The 23,031-nt window shown below is 32.4% G+C and overlaps 1 protein-coding gene across 1 annotated transcript in view; it reads left to right on the top strand.

Moving 5' to 3' along the window:
• Nucleotides 1-23,031, top strand: part of LOC123720637 (TNF receptor-associated factor 4) — a 57,887-nt gene that overhangs the window by 10,681 nt on the left and 24,175 nt on the right. The gene's annotated exons all lie outside the window — the stretch shown is intronic.

The raw sequence follows: 23,031 nt of genomic DNA, 5'->3' as shown, positions 1-23,031 counted from the left end.
TATGGAGAGTTTCTATTAGCGAGCCCATGTGTCATATAATCATGTTAGTTGTGTGCAGTGCGGCGTAACGTGGGAACTTGATACACTAATGTTATAGGCTAAGACTGAGTCGTTTCACTTATCTAAGTACAGAGACCTGTATACCATGATGATATCCAAATATAATTGTCCAGTTTAGTAGGCACTAATTGGGTGGGCACCATTTCATGTTTCTGCATCTTCTACGGCATTTACCATGGACAGTGTTCAGAGGAGTTTTTCGGATTAATACCTGCAGCTGAGTTTCATCGCCGCCAAGACATACCCAATCACACGCTAATCATTTCCGTCCGTCGTTCTATAACTGAGCATTTTTTTAAGTCAGAGATTGCCGTGCCACCACTATGTGGACCCAGCTGTCCACTGAAGTATTTCCGCACCAACCAGACTAAGAGTCCTTCAAGAACAATTCTCAAAACAGCAACGCAGGCACGAGCCCTCTGGAATTGAGAGTTTCCATGGACGTCACTAGAAATCCTGTGCTATAAAAAAATCGTACCATGTGATATGGTCGAATGACTATTTTGTTTGGTCCTCACAAGCTTCTAAATTAAATAGTATATATTTAATTCGTGAATTAAGATTTCTCACTCATCAAAACGTGTTTATCTTTCTCAAATTCTATGGGAATCTTAAACCTATCTCAGGGTAACTATTATGTAAAGCACAATAGTAATGTGATACGAAATCCGGCCATTTGAAATTTAAATTCAATGATGTCTAGTTTTAGTTGAACTATTGAACCCTTGTTATTCAACGGTGCGTGAAATTTTATGAAAATATCTTGTTTCGTAAAAGGGTAATCCTTTTATTGCGTTACATACATTGTTTGTTTCGTGTTTCAGGCTTAAATACTTTTGCTTGTGGAACAAGACTAGTTTTTGTTTATAAATAACGTATAAGAATGCATTTAAAATCAAAACACCACTCGACTGACAGATAAAATTATACCGCTTAAGTACCAGCCGTACTTTAATCTTTTACGCTTAAGATAATAGTCAATTTAAGTTAATATTATTAAATTAAAATACCTGTAAAGCTTACTATGTAATCACGAAATAAATATGTAAGTAGGCACCGCAAGTCTGTCGTAAGTATGCCACAAACAATTATACTTCAAAGATTTTTATAACAGCAATGGTATAGCTAAGAGATGTTGGCCTAGTGGTATCAACGATCGACTTTCATACCTATGGTTGTAGATTTGCACCCCGGGTCACCGGGTCAATTTACCTTGTCTATGTACGGAGTAAAATATCGTGAATAAAGCATGCCTTAGACCCATAAAGTCGACGGTGTGTGACGAATGCTGATCATATTTGCGTATTAGAAAAAACTAACACAAAATAGGTACTGAAATCCAATGTCCAAGCTTAAAAGGCTGTAGCGCCACTATTTTATGCTATTGTAGTAACACAAAATATATCCAAAAGTCCTCTCAAACCAGTGTATATATGTTCTATTTTTTTTTTAACAAAACATAAAACCTAACCTTTCCAACGCAGTACATATATAAATTTTAATGCCATCATTACAAAGGCCATCAGAGGCATCTATTGAAGACAAATGTCATAGAGAGTGCATTCAGTTATAATAGATTGCCCTTAGATCACGAAGCCAAGACAGATGTTATCATATCTCCGAAATATTTGTAGACTGCCCGTTTACACACTGTGCATCGGTTAAATACGGGTGCCCCGACTCATAATAATAATTTGACCGATGTGGCCGGGACGTATTGTCTTGAGATGCGCAACACGAATAGGTTAGTTATGTACTATTTAGTAAGAAAGATGTATATATAAATGATTGAAAGAGATAGGAAAAAATCCCTGGACGCTATGTCAGGGGATTGTAAAAAAACCACTAGTGTTTATCTCTACTATTAAGCTTTTATTTACTGAAGAAACACAGGGACAGTATTTTTCAGGCTTTACCAGTAATGTAGTACTTCTAATAATATTGCTGTTGCAGCATGGTCGATAGTTCCAAAAATCTAGCACAAAAAGTCAGCCACGCAATTATATTTTATTTGACTGTTGGGCGATTAATATCATTTTCTTATTAAAATGTGTGAAGAAATATTAATAATTAAAATCCTACAACGCGTGTGTACACTACTATGTGTCTATTTTGGCATGAATATCGTTTAGCAATTATTATCACATTCATTTACTGTACATATTAAAGAAATATAGTAAGCATAAAAAAATTATAACTATTTATTTATTACGTAAATAAATTATTAAAGACTATGACAATACGATAAAGTCGTTAAATATATTAAATTATATAGTATTAATATACATACATACTTACATATACTAATAAATTATACATACACAATTTAAGTTCATTGTATAGTGTGTAAACGTCCTAACACTTAATCTTTTGTTAAATGTTTAAATTAGAGATTAATCTGGCATGAGATAGTTCAGTGACCTCCATTGAAAGGATCCAATTTGACCATATTCACGGTCCCCATAATATTATGGGGTCTTTTTTAATGTAAAGTAGCTGGAAACAATAGACGACGTGAAAGAACGTGGTTCTAAGGATATTAAAATCAGTGTATTATGAATAAAGGCATTCCGATAGCTTAAAGATTCTCATAAATATTTTTGAACGTCAGCATATGATTAAAATCAATTAATAATATGTATTTATTTATTTCCAAAACCCTGCCCACCCTCAGCACATTCATAGGTTGGTACATAGGAAAAATAACATAAATAAAGCACAAACGCGAAGGAAAAAAAATATACCTCGATTATATTACCATAGACACTTTTACAAACAAGAACTATAACCATTTTGCAAGCAAGCGCAAGGTTCATCTGATGTTAAGTGATATCGCTGCCCATAGACACTTACAACAATAAAAGCAAGTAACGCTCTTTTATTGAATCGAATTGGTTCGGAAAGACATCGGTATATTGTATGTATTATCTTATATCTTTATAAGTCATTCAGTAATGCATAATTACTGTGACACATTAGATCCAAGTAGCTAAGAACTAAAACGTCTATATACTCTATAGTCCGTATGACAATGGACATTTAATATATTACTGTTATCTTGTAAATGTATTTGTAATTATTAATTTCCTTGTAAACTGCTGATACCGTATTGATTTCATCGTTTACTCGACGTTTCGAGTGATTTTCAGTAAATGTCGGAATGTATTCAATATTGAAATTAGAAACATCTACTCTAGAACTCACTTCGCTGGCTCTTCGACTCAAAAAGTTTCTTGGTCTCCGAAACGAGGAACTTCCAGGGCTCCCTTTCCTGTGCCAACTCCCGGCAGGCTTTCAGCTGAGGTCCTGCTCCATTCTGTTGGTCCAGCGGTACCTAGGTTGACCTACTCATCTCCGACCACTAGGTCCATCTTTGATAATACGTATTAATGTTTGTTAATTATAGGAGATTTTTAAGGCAGTTTTTGTGTCCATATCACTTAACTTTAGGTGAGCCTCCTGACTGGTTCCATTAAAAAAACGCTGTATTGTGATCAGTTATGTATTCATTAGTGTAGTTTGAAGAGTTTGTATATTAAACACCAAAGGTAAATATGACGAAATATATAACAATTAAAATAGAAGCTAATCTAATGATCTCCATAAACACCGCTATCATGTTTGAGCGCGTCCACAAAAGCCACACCGAACCTTTGTGCCTGTGGTACCGATATGATGCAATGTTTTAACATATTTGGAGATAAAGAACATTAATGACATTAATACTTAAGTATATTGTATAAAAGATATGGTTTTGTTTCAAACAGTTCCAGTAAGTTATATTGGAGTTGATCGTGGATGGAAAATATCGACTAGTCGGGAAATCACATTCTTTAATCTTGTGTAATGACACAAGGGATATTCGAATCTTTAAGATAAAAATCGCACTTGAATCGGAAAGATCAGCTAACTATGACTAGATATAAAGGAAAACAACTTTGTTTTATATTCACATTGCTGTTTCATTTTGTCTAAGTCTGCAAGAGATCACATTTACACACAAGATATTATTTTAATTTTCTGATTGTATTGCGCAAGAATATGTTAAATTAATTATGATAACATATATCTTAATATACAATACATGTACTTATTTTTTAATAATTCTAAATAGCCATTGTTGCGCCACAATTGCAAAAAAGAAATATATATTTTTTAAATATTTGTATTTAAAATGAAGTTCATTGTCATTTATTTTTATATAATTATTTTTTTTTCTCGTTAATAATTGAATTGTTTTCCTTTAAATGTTGTGTACACTTGATTCACAAGCATATAATGTGCGTATGTTATGTTTTCTTTGTACACGTGTATATTTCGTTAGTGTGTATTTTTAATATTATCCTATACAAATTTGTTAACGGCATCATTGTTTCAATTCTTCATAATACACCATGAAGCACATTAAACTGTTATTTATAAACTAAGGACATTTATACCTTATTCAAATTTTTATTATCATAATTTATTAGTGCCCATAAAGATCACTTCACACGAAACAATAACGTATAAGAATGTTACAGTTGAATTCCTCTGTCGGCTTAGTACGGACAGACGAACAAATCGACGTGAATCATCTATAGGTCAAACTCATTGCGTTACGGGACAATAAAATATGTCTGTTACATTGATATGTAGTGTTTCATATTACGAAGCTAACGTTGAACGATGGTTTTATTGCCGTACGTCACCGTATTACATAAGATTTGAACGACGATGATGATGGTGTGTGTTATTATTCTGTTTTTGTGATAACACAATGGGTTTTTATAAATTTGTTAACTTACTAACTCCGCTGGAACCACCCAACGTGAACCTTGGCCTCCGAAACTAAAGAACACCACTTTTGTCAATTGCGCACTACTGCCTGCCAATGGTGCACTTAAAATCGAGGAGATCTTTTTCTATCATCTGTGTACGGCCATCAACGGCCGGTTGGTTACCAAGATACGCTTTTGTACAATGGCGATCTTCTTTCATTCTCTCAACCTTTAACGGAGTCTTTGGACTTGCTATTTACTCATTTTAGTAAATTAATTTATAAATCAGCAATTTCTGATATATTTCGCGTAGATGATAAGCCTTTATAAGTACAGGGATGCTATTTTAAATGATAATCTTTCATTGATTTATGTACAACGTGCACAGCAGTATAGAAGACATCAACGGGCTTACATTTGAACCAAATTTAATATAAAGCTTGTTTTGTATGATATTGCATAACCGAGGCTCTGATGTTCGATTTTCAGTCAAACCTATGCCTTTAGTGAGTAGTCCTAGTGTTGGGAATTTGGTGAAAATAAAATGGTTTCATTGGACAAATCTCTTCTCATATTCAGAGTCGAAACTAATGTATGTTCAAAAAAGATTGAATTAGACCTATTGAGCCGTAAGTCGCCATACAGACATAATTATGACGAATATGAGCAAGAATGTTACATCATTACCTACTTTGAATTCTTATGTCAAAATGCAATATACGCAGCAATGTGCATATGTTCGAATAATGAAACGGGAAAACCCCCTGATAATTTATATATCTATATTTTATATTACAATCTAGTAAAGAAAATTTCGTATTTTAAGAGTATACAAAAATGTAGTGAATACTTTATTTTCACGGTTACAAGATTCCAGTGATTTGACCTGACGCCTGTCTGCCTCGACTCTAATGAATTATTTACTTGAATTTTGATTTAAACTGATTTGTTCACATCCTACTGACTATATTATCAGTAACTTATTTTAGAGAAACATTTTAAAGAAATGGGTCTTTCATTTACATTACAATATCAAACAGTTCAGCAATTCTTTCGGACTTCTCACATTACTATTGCCTACTTAAAACAATCATAACGGGGTAGTATAGTGTTTTATAAGAAGCCTTAAATATTCCTGCTAACAACACAAAATATTATAAAACAATACAGACTACTATAACAAAATGAATCAAATCTCGATTTTCAATACCCTTTGAATACATAAAAATAAATCAGTGGCGCTACAACCTTTTTAGGGCTGGGCCTCAGATATCTGTATTTGTTTCATGACAATTTATTAATTTTATCGGCAAGTAGGTGATCAGCCTCCTGTGCTTGACGCACGACGTCAACTGTTCGGGTCTAAGGCAAGCCTGTTTCCTGACAATATTTTCCTTCACCGTTCGAGCGAATGTGAAATGCGCACATAGAAAGAAAGTCCATTGGTGCATCGGCCGGGGATCGAACTTACGAACTTACTCATACCTGGGATGAGAGTCGCACGCTGAAGCCACTTGACCAACACTGCACCCTTTGTTTTAATACTGGAGAAGTATTTTATAGATACGATAAAATCTTTTAAACTAGGCAACGTATTTTAATGCTGTTTTCATGAATATATAAATTTATATTTAGAATATATTCATTTTTATACTCTTGGAAGTTTTATACGTACAATGTATCTCGACATCACATTTAATATTCACAACACAAGTCGTTTTCAGTCGAACAAGTCACGCAGCTAGCTTGCGCGAGCGCTTTTATCTCACAAAACTAAATTTCATATATTATTTACAAAAATTCATATATTATTGTTAATCACGTCAGATATATTTGTTATGAACATTTTTATGTTCATACTATGTACTGTGAAACAATCAGGGCGGCAAAGGTGGTAGAGATTGCGAGGGAGGCAGCTGCGCGCGCAGCCGGCACGGCAAGGTGCGACGACGCACGCGTATTCTAGTGCCTTCATACTTGTTATAAATCTTGATTCATATTTCTTGAACTCGTATAGGATAGTCGTCTTGATAGGTGTTCAAATTGGGTTACTTGTAATAACAGCCGGCTAGTTTCCTCTAAGTAATAATAGAAACTATATAAGTAACAAAAGATTTACACCCAGCCAAAGGCTCTGTTACAAATGAAAATGAATTAAAATAAAGTTGTGTGATATTATTAAAATGTATACCTTCATATTTATTAAAGTCTTAGCCAAAAATTAAAAATAAATATTCTATTCGAAATGGCCACCTTTGGCTTTTATACAGGTACTTAATCTGTTTGGCAACGAATCTATGGATTTATGCACTATTTCCAAGGGAAATTATCGTTTAGATCGTATCGTATTGCCGTATCGTTTAGAGTAGACTGTGTCCTCTAAAACTAACCATAATAAGAAGTCTAAAGGATTGATCTGGGCTAGATGGGGGCCAGTCAGCCAGCTCTTATAAAGTCTAGAACGTTAGTCTCAAGCAAGGCTTGGGTAGTTCGTTTCTTGTGACCAGGTGCAGTATCCTACTAGAAAGTCCACGATATATATTTAAAAAGTGCATTGCTGAGAGGTTTCACAACTTGATCCAAGATTGTATCTTGTTGAGGAGTTTTCGCTCCTTACATAATTAACATATGGCTGATACCAAGCTTTTGAAGTGTCTGGAATATGACCGACCCACTTTGTGCAAGGTGATCACTGCAGTCCTAATTTCTTTAACACCGCATATTGTAATTTGGTAATGAATACGAAAAAATATGTGAAATGGCGCAAAATCGAAAGAAGTTTTTTAAATGATGAAATAAATAAAAAGTTGGATTAAATAAAAGTATTTATGGCCGGACTAGTGAGTAATGGTCATATTTAACGAGTATTTTATATAGTCATTGTTTATGTACCAATATTACTTAGTAAATTAATTGCAACTCTTCTTAGTTGATTAGTTTGACTCTAAAATCTAGTTTGAAATACGTTATTTAAGGATTAATTAATTTTTCGACCACTCTCGAACAAAACTTAATGCAACGCTTTAATTTAACAAGACATCTCAACTTTGGTGGACTGACAGACAAAAAACGAAGCGTGGGAAAAGCCAGCGGAACGGATTAGTTGAATTTGGTTACCGCTACACTTGTTTGCAAACAAGTTTAGAGAAATCAGTTGAATACTTCCCATTTCATCTCGATTTTGTTTTTACACTATACAAACCGAAATTATTCATATAATATAAAATACAAAGTCGGCTAGCCTTCTTTTGTCTCTTTCTCACTTACTGAGTCAAACAGAGACTGAACATTACCTATATGGGGGTATATTTTTGGGAATGTATTATAATTAAAATACTTATTTTTACAATACAATATTGCAGGACCATAATTTATTTAATTATTACTGTTTTAATTATACATTTTTTTGCGACTCCTAATAAAATGTATAATTAAGTATTGTTATCATAAATTGTATAAAGTCATAAGGTAATAATAATATTAATGAATATAAATATAGGCACAATAAGCGAAATGCAATTCTACAAATGATTTCATCATTCCTTCCCCAATCTCAAATAAAACCTAATGTTCGACAACTCTATAACAGTATGATATAATATATATATATGGATTTTCTAGTACTTTTCGCTTTCATGGCATGACAGTATTGTATGTACTTTTATACTGTTGATTAGAAGCTTGTAAGACCTTGTGCAGAGGCAGTTGCGTGTCATGTTATTTTGGATGCCGTTGTCATTTTCCGGTGCCGGTGCATTTACTGTGCAACCATATACACATGTGTCGCATATTAATAAATTCAAACCTCTAAAAATAAATTTGACCAACAAATTAGGACTATTAGAAGTATAATAAGGACTTTAACATGCGAATACGACCAGCAAATCAAGTCGATACTAAAAACAGTGCTAACAAACAAACAACAACATAAATAAAACTACAAAATATAGACTTAAAAAGGAATTATACTTATTTATGACATAACACGACATTATGAGTATATTTCAACATACTGAAAATTGTAATGTCAAAAACATTATTGTTTACTTCAACTACTGATATTTATTAAAGATATTGATCGATATCTATAAAAAGTGAAAACTGTTGTGGTCTGGACTCGCGGCGGTCGTGGCAAGGTCGGAAGTCTTTGTCTTGACATGTTATAACTTGTACGATCAACCCTCGTCTTGTCTTTATAAACAGGTTTTGGTTAATAACGTTCAACATATATAGCATCCGGCAAAAAATGGCAGAGTGTCATTGGATGCGCGAAGTCGCTTTTAGGTTTTATACAACTACATAGACATACGCGAGCTTTCTCCCCACACGAAAAGTTTAAGATGTGGTACTTACTAATAGCAATTGCGATGAGAAATAAAAATAACAAAATTATATATTAAATATTTTTATTATGAATGCAGTTGATAGGTCGTAGGGTGTTTATTTGTGGGACTAAAATATGTTGTCAACACACGAAATTTTAATGAATGAATGAACGTTTAATAATTGGATTTAAACTAAAACAAAAAATCACGCGCCCCCATGATTAATGTCAATTTTATAGTTTGTAATGTCAATATAAGTTTGTAATAGATGCAAATACATTTTGCAATAAATAAACATCTTTATGAATATTTATAGGAAGTTTGAGAGTGGAATGTACGACCTTGCGATAATGTAGTCCTATCGTCCATTAAAATTTTTTGCGCAAAGATTTGCAAAAAAGCTTCTGTGTTGGAATTGTAAGATTGATACTATTATTTACAGAATATTATCAAATTTTATTTTAAATACCTGTAATGTTCCTTGTTTGAAACTAACTCACTCACTACGCTGGCTCCTGCGACCCATAAAGAGTCTTGGCCTCCGAAATGAGAAACTTCCAGCGCTCCCTGTCCTGTGCCACCTTCCACCAATTGCTGGATTTTTGACAGGCCTTAGCCTTTTTGGATGAACTTTTCGGGACAAGGAAAAGTCATCTACGACCATGTTCCATCTTCCTTGCCTCCTGCCAATAGGCTTTTTGGAGCTCCCTCAAATTCCTCTGTATTGCGACTTTTCAAAGACGTTAGGCCCGACCGACTGATATTTGATGTCCCTAATTATGCTGTTTTGACATTCTTCTAGAGGAGTCTCTGAAAAACATATGTAAACAATTAGTACTAAAAATATTTCATACACTTTCAAATGAAAATTAAAAAGTTAATACATAATTTTCTAAGTGGTAAACGCATTATAAGCAGCTAAATAATGTTAGGCCCGCCGTTTTAAAATGAATCTTTCTAAAATTTCTCTATATACATTACACAAAAGTGAAATCAGGAGTGCAGATTGTACAAAAGATAAACAGTTTTGACAAAGGTGGGACGGAAATCTATGGTGACTAAATTAGTTACACCGATAGGTAGGATTTTATTTGTTTGTTTTGTTGCTTTAAGGAAGCATTGTGGAAGCAAATAATAAATATAATGGGTAATAAAAGTTCTATTGAAGTTGTAAATTGATTTTGAGTTTAACGGTCCTTTGAATTTGCAATGTAAAAGATAACGTCGCAAGTAACCGTCTTTATTAGTATTTATTAATGTCTTTTACCTTTTTTACTACTAGTATTTTTGTGTGTAATACTTATTGATACATTTTATATTCTACACATATTTGGCTCAATAACGTGACGCACTTGGAATAGGGGATATAACCAAAAAAAAATCCTATGTTTATATATATAAGTTATGTAAATAATAAACATCGAGATAGAATACGAAGTTCCATCCCTATCACCTCGACGTCCGCCGTTCCACAACTGAACGTTTTTCAAGGCAGTTTTCCAGAACTAATTCCACTTTGTTTTCTTCAAGAAAAGGGCGTTACAATTTTTACAAGGCCGGCTACGAACTCGCGAGCCCCCTCTGGCATTGAGAGTGTCAATGAGTATCACTTAACATCAGGTGAGCCTTCAGAACGTTTGCCTCTTGTTCTATAGAAAAAAATACAAGGATTTACTGTCCTATATTACTCATATAATTTATAAAGAGCTCGTGCTTTCCTCGCTCAAAAAAAAAGTATCGCAATACAGCGAGGAAATGCTGCTAGCATTCGAGATACACTGCCACAGAGGCCAAACTTTTTAAATTGTTCTAATTTTCTATTTCTTTAGGTTACAGATTAGTTTACAAATAAAACCGTTTTTTTCCATTGACATTTAAATTACATTTGACACATAAAAGCCAAAGTTGCCGTGAAGCCATAAACAAACTAAATAGAAGATGCATCAATACAGATAAATACTTCAAAGTCGCCGATCATCCATGACAATTTCATTACTTAGAAACAGACCTCCAACAGGTTCGGCTGATAGCAAAACAGACAAAGTGACAATCAAAGATTTAACTACACACTTTCAGTGGAAATTACTATACCGCCGTCAGGGTTGTCGCAACCTTGTTTTTAATGTAGTAAATACCTTACCTTATATGTTATTTTGGCCGTGTTGGTGGCTTTAGCGTGCGACTCAAGGGTCGGCTGTGTACCAATGGACTTTCTTTCTATGTGCCCATTAAGTATAGTATGGTGAAGGAAAGCATAGTAAGGAAACCGGCAAGCCTTAGACCTTTAAAAGTTGACAGTGTGTCAGGCGCAGAAGGTCAATCCCCTAATTGCCTGTAAGAAATGATCACGGAATAGATACAGAAATCTCGGGCCTAAACCTAAAAAGGTTATAGCGCCATAAATGTAGTTTAGCATTGAATAAAGTATGTCGATCTTATTTTTTATAGATCTTCTGATATATCTGAACTAAAGTGCACAATGTACACATTGTGATCAAACAAATTTCGATTTTATGTAAATATTGTGTGACTTATGACAAACTCAAAAACTTTTTCATGTTTTATACTTCAGAAATTAGTTTAGGGCGTATTTGAACTTTTACACTATTTTTATAAGGATAACAGCCCTAACCCAATTTCTTACCCGCTGATAGGGGCGGCATTAAGAAACAACAAATAAATACAAATTTAACTCACATAATAGTCACCTCTAAGTGTAACACCACAAAAATGAATTTACTTTGTGTAAACTTTCTAGCCACCTTCAGTGACTAGGCATATATTTATGCAAAGCCGACTTTAATTCAATGCCAGGAAGATTTAAATTCCTTTATAAAATTAGGCGTAAGAAGTCAGGGTGTCAAGCTGTGTCTTACCAGGTTAATAGATAAACCACCTGCGTTGACTAATTACAGTTAAAGGGCAATAAACGACTTTAACACTAATAGCAGGAAGACTGAAAATAACTTGAAGTAAACAAAGATAAGAAAAATTGTTGACAAGACAAAACAAGTGCCGACGTAAATACTGTTGCGAAAGAAAACAATAAATCACGACTTCTTATTTTTGGGTTTTATTAGCGGCACTTTCAGTTAAATCATTAAAAAAAAATACAGTATTCTCGGATTCAGATTTATTATAAAGTATTTTCGGTTATGTTGTAACCGATGTTAAGTGATACCGCTGCCCATGGACACTCTAAATACCAGAGGGCTCGCGAGTGCGTTACAGGCCTTTTAAAAATTGGTACGCTCTTTCTTTGAAGGACCCTAAGTCGAATTGGTTCGGAAATAGTTCATTGGGCAGCTAGTTTCACATAATGGTGGTGCGTGGCAAAAACTGCCTTATAAAACGCTTAGTTGCCTTGGTGATACCGGTGGAATTTCGTATTTTGCCTCGATGTCCGATGATGAAACTCAGCTGCAGGTAATAATCCGTACAACTCCTCTTAATACTTTCCATAGAAGATGTAGAGTGACCCCACATCTCGCAACGCCAAGAGTTTGTAACTGAGCTGCACTTTTCTTTAGATATATATTTTTTTATCTACGACTAGAGATGACTGGAAGAAATCACTATCTAAAATATTCCAAACTATAGTAATCAAATCTATGTATCTATATGTAAAATATTCTGAACATAGATACATTTCTTGTATTGACGAATAAATTAACCAATCACTCTGTGTGGACTAGTAGTCTGAGAATCGAATTTGTAACTTGCTAACAATCCTGGATGAGAACAAATATTTATCTATTAGCGTTTTAAAAGGCAATAAAACATACTCCACATTCTTAATAGATTTGGTCGTGTTTGCACACGCGTGGTCACATTCTTGCCCAAATTGAAATGAGTCATAAAGATACCGCCCAAGAATTGTGGCGTGTACAATGATGTTTGTATTGTGAGACTTTATTTGATTGATATACTTTCGAAAGTCGACAGTTTCAGGAATATACTTTAAGGGCGTGGTCCTGATTCTGAGATTTTATGGTAACTAAAAGAAGTATTTGTAAATTTTAAAAATATGTGCTTAGGTATATATTCGTCGTGCTTCTTAAGCTTCTATTAGTTAAAGAGACCTCTTTTAACTACTATTTATCTACAATGTCACCAGAGTGAAAAGGATAAATCATTGGCTAACTATGTTACTAAATGAGCATTATAGTACATACATACTATGCTGATGATATGATGAAAATTGTTTTTACTTATGTAATGCATTTCATTCGAAGTTTGACCATGAAGTACAAAAAAGTCCATTTAAAATAACCAATATAAGTAAAATGATATATTTTTATTGAGATATTATTAAATGATAAAAATATTTAAAAAATATTGGACTGGTAAATATTTTGAGAAATACAAATTTGATGACTCATAAAAAATTCGTTACGGCCTTGATAAAAAAGCCTACATCCTAGAGCCATTGACCAGTGGCCTCTGGGTGTGAGCAGCTGATGATAATTGTCAATGTAACGGCTAGACAGGACCGGATTGGTGAGGTCAGTATAGATTTATTAACGGTCGGTTTCAAAACAATTTTAGGGCAAGTCGTAACATTCGTCTCACATGTTCCAAATTGTAATTTTAAACCAGATTCAATTAATAGAATTAATAGAAGGTAAATTGTCTTAAACGTATTACTAAAAAGATGATAAATGTGTTCGGGCTATTCTTTCTTCGTGTAATTCGGGAATTAAAATGGCTTTCAAAATTGTATAAAAAAATAACAAATAAAAAGCGTTAGCCGGTATTATAATGAGTCTACTAATTGATAAGAATTCTCTCAATGTATGATAATATTTATTACAAAGTTTAGCGCTAAAGACTAGTTGCTTTCTATAGGTATATTAGAAGTGGTATGCGTTGTGTGTGCCTTGAACACGATACAAATTGATCAGACATGCATGAAAATTTCAGTGACTAAAAAGAATGGGTAATAAGTTGAAATAAATTATATTGATTTAAGCCTACATTATTGTAGATTATAGTATCAGTTCTATTATTTATTTAAGATAAGTCTATTGTCGAAAGATAAATAACTCATTTGCTAATGGATATTAATCACTAAGATTAACTATAGAAGACTTATCTAACGACTGGTTCAAAATTGCCTTCTCAAACATGTAAATAGTTTCTATTCGGAACATTCGTATAATTTCCCATTAATGACGTACGCCTTAAAAACATCACGTATTAATATATGCGAAGTTAGTTAGTATAAGGTGCAGTACCTAGATTTACTTCAAGGAGAAATTTAAACGAAGAGGCACAGTACAACTAGAGTATTTAAGTTATATAGTTGTTAATGTTGCCAATGTAAGTTAATATCATTATTTCCAATTACATGAGCAAATGTCAGCTTATATAATTCTCATACAATATTATTGATTGAATATCAAAATCAGAATATCAAATAAGCTCATGTCCATAGGGTAAAAAAAATATTATCCACAGATTACACAACTTTACATAGTATCCATACATATCATGTAATCAGTGAATAATAATAAAATTGACTGTGGAGATTAGCAAGTCTTTGTTTATTTTGTCAGGTTATAGGACCAGGTCTTGTAAGTTTTAAACTAAATAGAAACTTGAATAGCAATTTAAGTGACATAACAATTAACTTTTGAAAAAGTTTCATTATCGCTACCATAATCATTATGATATAAATTTTACGTATTTCTTAATAGACAGATACATCTAACAAAAGAATACGTCACCATATGTTACTGGTCTTATCTTTCGTCCAATTAGGTGTTATTTAGACGGGCTGGACTCGGGTGGTCCGTCCATATTGTAATGGGTTTAAATGTTCGCCACCGGCACGACCCCTGTCAATTTAACTGACAGTATTGTCCTGTAATGTGGTTCTATACGTTTTATAATTTGTAAGATTGTTAAATTAAATGTGTTATGTTGCTTTGAAATATAAATGATAAGGAATATTTGAAATATTTTTGTTTGTTTCTTTTTGAATTGTAGAAGAAGAAGTTTGCGGAGAAGCTCTCAAGACGTCAATAAGATATTAGTCTCCGTGCAAAGCATTTCTACCACAATTTTATGTAATTTTTACAAAATATTTCAACCCAATATTAATGACGAAACTTTCGATTTAAAAGTTAGCTACTTATGCTTATTTATAAATAAGTGTGAGTGTTCTATATTACCAACATCAACAAATTCAATACACCAGTTATGTAGACGACGTTGTATTAATTTTAAGTCAACAACATTTTGGAATGTCGTTCAGACCATCTTGCCATAACTTTACCTTTTTCAGAACAGTACTTGAAATGTCAATATTACTGTAACAGAGGTGTCTATGAGAATAAAAATAATGTGACAGCTTTGACTTAATTTAAAAAAAAACCTTTAAAATTACAATTACAAAATAAATCAAAAATTAAAATAATATTTATTCATACAAGTGTACACTTGGTTAGTTTACATTTACTGCCAGTTCTTAGATTATAAGAACTGGCAATAAATTCTCCGCCGTTCTTTTTAATTGTCATTATTTGTTTATAGGCTATTATTTAAAATCGGAATATTTTTAAATTATCTATAATAATGAAAGATTTAAGTAGCACTATAATCTGTGATTTAAAATAATAATTGAACTAGAATTAACATTTAAAAACAGCGGGCGTCTATAAATGTTTTGTCGTTGAACAAATTATAAATTTAACTAGTTTTTAATCTAAATAAACAGAGGAAAGGTCAAGATAACGTAAGTTAACTGTAATATAAAGTTCTCTAATGTTATAATTACGTCAGTTAAAAGTCGTGGGACCAATTGTTACATTCCTTAGCTTTTTATTGTGTGAATTGTGTACACATCACTTTGACTTCACAAAGCATATCTACGATAAAAATAATGATGTTACTATAAACAAAGAAAATAAATGAAAGTTGTATGTATACAATTTAAAAAATAGACAAATATTTAATAACATAATTCATAGTCCCTTTGTTTCACTAAATCAAAACAACTATGGGTCTCAACAACAAGCAGAGGATAGCGGTGTGGAGGCAGAAAGTCGACGAAACGGATAGGAGGTTACAAGCTTTGTATCAATTCAAGTACATATTTAGTTATTTTTAAGAAATAATTATAGTTATAATTAATCTTGTGACGTAGATGTATTCACTCGTCTAATAAAACGATAGAATTCGGTTGGGTTACGAAAGCATTGAGTATAGCAATTTAATAAATATCCATTTTAAACGAAGATGATAAAACTGGCAAAATTGCCTAATAAAATTGGCAGATCAAGCTTAATCGTTGTGCACATCTGTCGATATATTGTTTGGTGGCAGCTGTGGTACCGCCATTGTCTATGGATCATTCATTAGTCTGTGCTGCAAGTTAGTTAATTTGAAGTACTATAATTAAAGTTTTAAGTTAGGCTTTTGGCTTTCTAATTAGTCTTATTTTATAACCCAGACCTATTAGCATGATGAAAATCTGTGTTTATTAAAATAATAATTAAAAAAAATAATAAGACCAACTCAACAATGATTCAAAAATGGAACTCGCATTCTGTATATAAAATAGAACAAGCTTACAATACCTACACGTTAAAAATTCCTAAACCAATTTACTAATGTCAACGTTCCAAAAAAAGTAACAACTTGTCGATGATTGCAGGCGGGAAAGCGATTACGTATGCTTGGCTGTCAAATGAATTAGGCGAGTAATGCCCTAACCGTATTGTCAGCGGGTATAATTAGCGTTCGGACGTTGTCTTATAACCCCATGATAAATGAAATTACTTACGATTATTATATCATTGTTAAAAGTTCTACTTTTACCTGAAGTTTTCTCTGTCGATAAATTCTTAAATTTACATTAACAGCATTGGGCAATGAGCAAAATCTATAACATACCGCAACTCAATAATGATAAGAAGATACTTTGAGTAATGGTGTTTAAGCAGAATTTATTGCGCAACTTTGAGTAGAATGTAAAATACATGTAAAGCAAATCTTAGTATTTTTGAAGTAATATTGTGCAATAAATATCTCAGAGTTTATAATGCACATTGGTTATCACATGTCTTAATTAAGGAGCAAAATTACATAACAACGTGAAAGCTAAAATCCGGTAGCTCATCCATCCACGCCATCTAAACGCACATTAAGCTTATCACAAATTAAACTTTTAAACTTACGACTCGTCACAGGTAAGTGACAGCTCTAATAAATGTGTCATTGGTTTTATTTTTCTTTTAAGCGCGCCATCAATGTCACCTCGATATAACATGATTTAAAAGTTCTATGCCCTTTCTTTGTTTAGAAATTTTAAATTGAGAATGTTAATGACGCAATAGTATTGACAGATTAAAAATAGAATATTGTCTACGGCCGTTGTTGCTGTAACTTGTAAGGGTTGTACAACAAATCGTCATAACGGTCTATAAAGCGTTACTAAAGTGACAGTTAACTTATGAATTGCCTCTATTCTGATTGTTAGTGAATGCGGCTTCGGAATGGAATGTTAACGCTACATAAACGTAAATATGCACGGCTATAGGCATTAATTATTCAACATCCAAATTTGGATTATCTGTGCTTCAAAATAGATAAGTAATTTCACTCCTACACGGAGATAAATTGAAAGCTATATTTTAATAAACGTAAAAAATATTAGGAAACACTAAATTGTGTACATTAATTTTTAATCTGCCTACACAGATTTTAATTAAATGCATATTGCATTGTCCACTTGTATACATATTTTAAGAACGTAAATAACCATTCAACCCTTCATTGCATACTTTATTATAATTGGAAAATTTTAATATAATAAATACAAAATAAATCCCAGGAAGATTTTTAGTAGTCTTCTTTCGTCTGTTTCTGTCAAAGTGTGTTTATGGTGTGATGAAAAGAGATAGTACAATAAAATGCATAGACATATAACGCTTTTTTCACTTATAAGACACGTGGTTACATAAATACCTGTCAATAAAAAAGTCACGTAGGATATGACGCGTGACCACGTGCCATTCAAGACAATTAAAAAATCCGGCGCCAAAGAGGTCATTCGGTAAAACTAATTCCTTGTAAATTCGTGTGACGAGTTCACGATTCTTTAAACCATAAAATTAATAAAAGTTTAGAGATTATATTAATTTACAATAACTTTATAACAATTAAAAACACTCCAGTTATTTTTTCGCACAGCGTATCATAGCTTGACATAGAACAAAGAAGTGGTCCCAGAAATAATTATCAGAAAAAGGGACTAGACTTGCGTGACGTCTTGTGTAAGGCAATAAATAAATACTAATTATCTTGAATATAATAAATAAATATCTTTCTTGAGATTTTAGGAAACTGTTTTTGAGAGTGATTACATTCCATGTAGAATTATAATAATATGCAACTTTTTAATACGTGTTTTACATTTCTTCCTTAAAGCGAAATTTGGTAGAATGTTACTTAGATCTTATATTTTGTTGTACACTATTGTCAATTTATATTAGATTAGACTTTTTATAGAAATTGCAAATGCTCGCTGAATATTTATTAAATGACATAAGGAACAACCAAACAATTTCAGATTTATGCCGAATTTGAGTGAAACAAAAAGCTTTTCTTTCCCTTGCGTCTTAATATATTTATTCACATGTTTTAAAGATTGATGGTGGTCGGGCCATCCGGCGGGTCGCTTTGCTAAATCTATTTTTGTTTTTCAAGAGTCCGTGACGCACATGGTGTGAAACGCTTTTGTCCTGGCCGCATATGGTCAATTAACCACATTAAGTGGGACAATGTGCTATTTTAAAATAGTTGAAAAGAAAAATTATTTTTAATGGACTGCATCTTAGATTAATTGACTTAATTATTAATCCTTATTGTTTTGTGAACCGATGTGAAATGAGTATAAATAATGACGGTATGGTATATTAAAAATAAGTTAGCATATATAATATCTATATCTTCATCCGTATCAGTCTTGTATGTTTTTGAAATAAACAAACGCAAATAAACCTTCTATAACTACTTGTGTATTATTAATTGCCTTCATTGGTTTCTTAATTTATGATTAGTTATAACCGGAGTGGTAAATTAAATGACATATAAAAATATCAGTGCCTATCTACTAATTTAATGCCTGATTAGTTAAATAATGATTTAAGAAAACATAACATGACCTTTCTACGGCACTTAGTAACCTACTGCCAAACTGCTGCGTCAGGTAAAGTTATTATAGACTTAGCCTTTGGAGATATGTTGCCGAACTTTTAGCTTACACGTTTCTATATTTGTTATCGATTACATAATAGATTATTGAGTATCCTTGCTATTGTGATACAAATTGTTTTATTGTGGTAGATCACGTAATAAAGCGATTAATTTAATTAGTTACCCACATATTAATATCCGTTTAGAGGGTTATTTCCGGGGCACTTTCAAATGAGGAAATAATTTATCTGTTATAGCAATTAGTTTAGAAAAATATTGGTGAGTACCCCACCCCTATACGTGTGAATTTTAGAAATTTTCATAATTGTATATTGGAAGGATTCTCTATGGATTAAGTAATAAAGGCTATAATTAAATGAGGTATTTTACTGTTTGCAGTTAATGTAAGTGACGATAGTTAATGAATAGTGAACATTTATTGTTCGTATGGGAAATGTGTGGGCCTGGGTATCCAGAAGCTATAACCAGGATTCTCCCTTCCCCCGGTGAAATAATATGCGCTGGTTCGGCTGTCGCGTGACAGTATAATAAAAAAAGGAATCTTATAATCGATAAGACTAAAACTAGCACTTCCCATCAATGGTGGCGCATCTCACTCCAAACACTGGATCCTTCAATGATGAATCAAAAAAAAAAGTAAATGCTATACGGTATGCGGTATACATTTAGTGCGCACGCGACAGCGGTTAAAATTTTATTCCCTTGCGCCATTACGCCGGGACATCTCCGGTTCGTAAGTCAAAGTCGTATCGACAATTGTCATCCTTCTTTGATTGACACCGATTTAGCGCGAACAGGAAAACCAAATATTGTTTAGTTAACTATGTTTAACTCATTTACTAATTGGCAGAGTATATTAATAAGGAGTAAGATTCAGAAGCCAGGCGACAAGTCTGACTTGAGTAGTCAAAAAGTATCGGATTTTGACATACGGGAGACATAGTTTGCGCTTAGTCTCGTTTTTAATACCATCATTAGTATTTTTACCTATTAACTTCACTAACTCAAGTAAATTCCAAGATTTGGGGAAGAGAGATAAGATTTGGAAATTATGCTTTTAATGGAAAGATTTTGCTGCATTTCTAATCATTTTTGTTATAGACTCTTGTTATATTTATGCATTGAAACTACGTGTAAGATTCAGAAACAAGACAAAGGACGAACTGTGATTCCTGTATGTCAAAATCGATAACCTCCTCTACCTCTCCGACTTCAATGAGATTTAGCTGCGAATCAGGCGCAAAAAGGACATTCATATCGTGATAAATACAGATTATGTTGATGTGTATAAGTTTATAATTCAAATGAAGCACTTCTATTTTTTATTCTTAAAAAAACTTATGGACTTGAAATTATTTTCTCCTTATAGTTCTAAATGCTTACATTGATATGAGTTACAGTTTCAAATAATATTAATATGTTTCTGTAATGAATACTTTATTATATTTTTATCTGACTTTACAAATTAGTCAAAAGTTTTCTCTATAATACAAAAAACAATACAACAAAAAGTTACAGACTTAAGGCTTAGTAGTTAAGACTTAAGGCGAAGTTTGACAAGAAATATGTTTCTAAATACTACTTCTTAACCTTGGCAACGCAACTCGGCTAAACCCTGACTTCGACCGACTTAAAATAACGACTCTAAATCTTAGGGTAAACTAAATTTTTATTCTTACACTAAAAGCTCAGCCTAATTTTATAAATAATCGTAGTAATTACTTCTGATTTTACAGGATTACTTGAAATGTCTCGCATAAAACACGTGTGAAGATAATTAGCTTTTAACAAAACACAAACGGTGCTACTTTATAATTTACGGCCGCATAAAAATAGACAAACTGTAACTGCATCACAGACAACTTATAAGTTGTGTATGCTACAGATTGACATTTGACTAATTTGTACGACTTTTACAAATACATTTAGCTATTACAAAAATACAGCTTATTTTTGTTGTATGGATATTGTAATATAGGGTGGCTATGCTTAATGGGGTAAATATCATATGTTTTACTGTCATTATGAGTATTAGAGGTTTCAAGGGATTGATCAAAAGAAATATGTTTTTCATGACTAATTTTAGTAATATCAAATTGTCAACTTGGTGACGCAGTCTCACAATGTATATTATAGATATCAAGTAATCCAGTGAAAAATATTAATTTACAAACATTTCCTGTAAAATCAAGATATATAACGGAATAACATTTTAAATACATGTCAACTGAATACCAAATCGATCACATTAGTCACCCTTCGTCAGTATTTATCGATTTTTTTAATGCAATCTGAGATCGAGTGCTTTCAACTCTATATGTTTGATTCCATTCATTAATTTACGATCTCATATAACTATTCCAACAGAAATGCATTGTCAATCACACGCCACCCTCGTTATTTAGAGAAGGGTTGATTCAAAACTAAAGTCTGATAGTTCGCTCGGTTTTAAACAAAGAATGGTTATGGAGTTTTTAGTGTGAGACAAATGTTGTCTAAGGGCCGGTCGCGTGGCCTTGCTTAAAGGGAGCGTTCTTAGATCTTTATATGCATCATAAATAATATTATGAATACTTTAGTACATTTTCGTATAAATCTACATTGAATATAAAGATTAGACAAAAAAATGATGAAGCATAATGCTTTCAATTAACATATATATATACCTAAACAACTTGTAAAAAGCCTAGAGATAGAAAATATACACAAATATACAATTATTTAAGATTTAAGCACAAAAACTTATTTTTTTTAAATTGTTACTTGTTAATATTTTAGAGAGTTAAGCCAACTTTTGAGTGTTCCACTTATAATGCGTAAGCACTGCGGGCGGTACTAGGCAGCTGCGCCTGCGCACGTGGCTCGTCGGAAGTTGCAACACGCAATGAACACCATTGTTTTATATCCGCGCATGGCTAACCTCCTAGTGTGAATAGCTACTAAAAGTAAAAAAATTGTGGAAGTAAAATTATAGGAATATCAGGAATATTTTCTTCACATTAATGTTGCGTGGGAAGTTAAATATTATAAGTATAAAAATGTATAATAGTCAATGTTAAGAACTTAAAAATGATGTTTAATACCCTGGAAAAATTTATTTACAGTAATGTACAACAAAAATATATTGTATATTGAATTAACTGTTCTATTATCAAATATTTTTTTACGTTACGTTTGTTACGTTTTTACTTATATATTTTAATACAAACATAAAATTGGATTCAGATATTTATATTATGTATATTTATATTATAGTTAATGTTGAAATTAATTGTAACAAATATAAGATGTAATATAAGAAAATGATTCGCTAGCTATATTAGGGTCCATAAATAACATTCTTTGTTCCCCATACTCGCATCTTATTGCACATTGATCGGAGGGTGCCACCCTTTGGAATGCCACGTGCAGTTATTTTTTGCACTCTATATAGCGTTTCAAATCTTTTAACGATTATAACTCTACCACAGTCATTCCCGTACATAATATCCTTATTAAAGTAAGATGAATTTGAATCTTTTAGCAAATGTATTTCTTATTAGAAACACATTTACAATAATCGTTTAATCACAGCCAATATGCAAGTCAAATAAATACTATAAGAAATAAAACGCATAATTTCCTAAAATATAATAGAGCAATAATACGAAGAAAATACAAAA

Source organism: Pieris brassicae, chromosome 2, assembly GCF_905147105.1.
Source record: "Pieris brassicae chromosome 2, ilPieBrab1.1, whole genome shotgun sequence".
Lineage (NCBI taxonomy): Eukaryota > Metazoa > Arthropoda > Insecta > Lepidoptera > Pieridae > Pieris > Pieris brassicae.
Note: the sequence above shows the minus strand (reverse complement) of the source record. Positions and strands in the feature narration are given on the sequence as shown.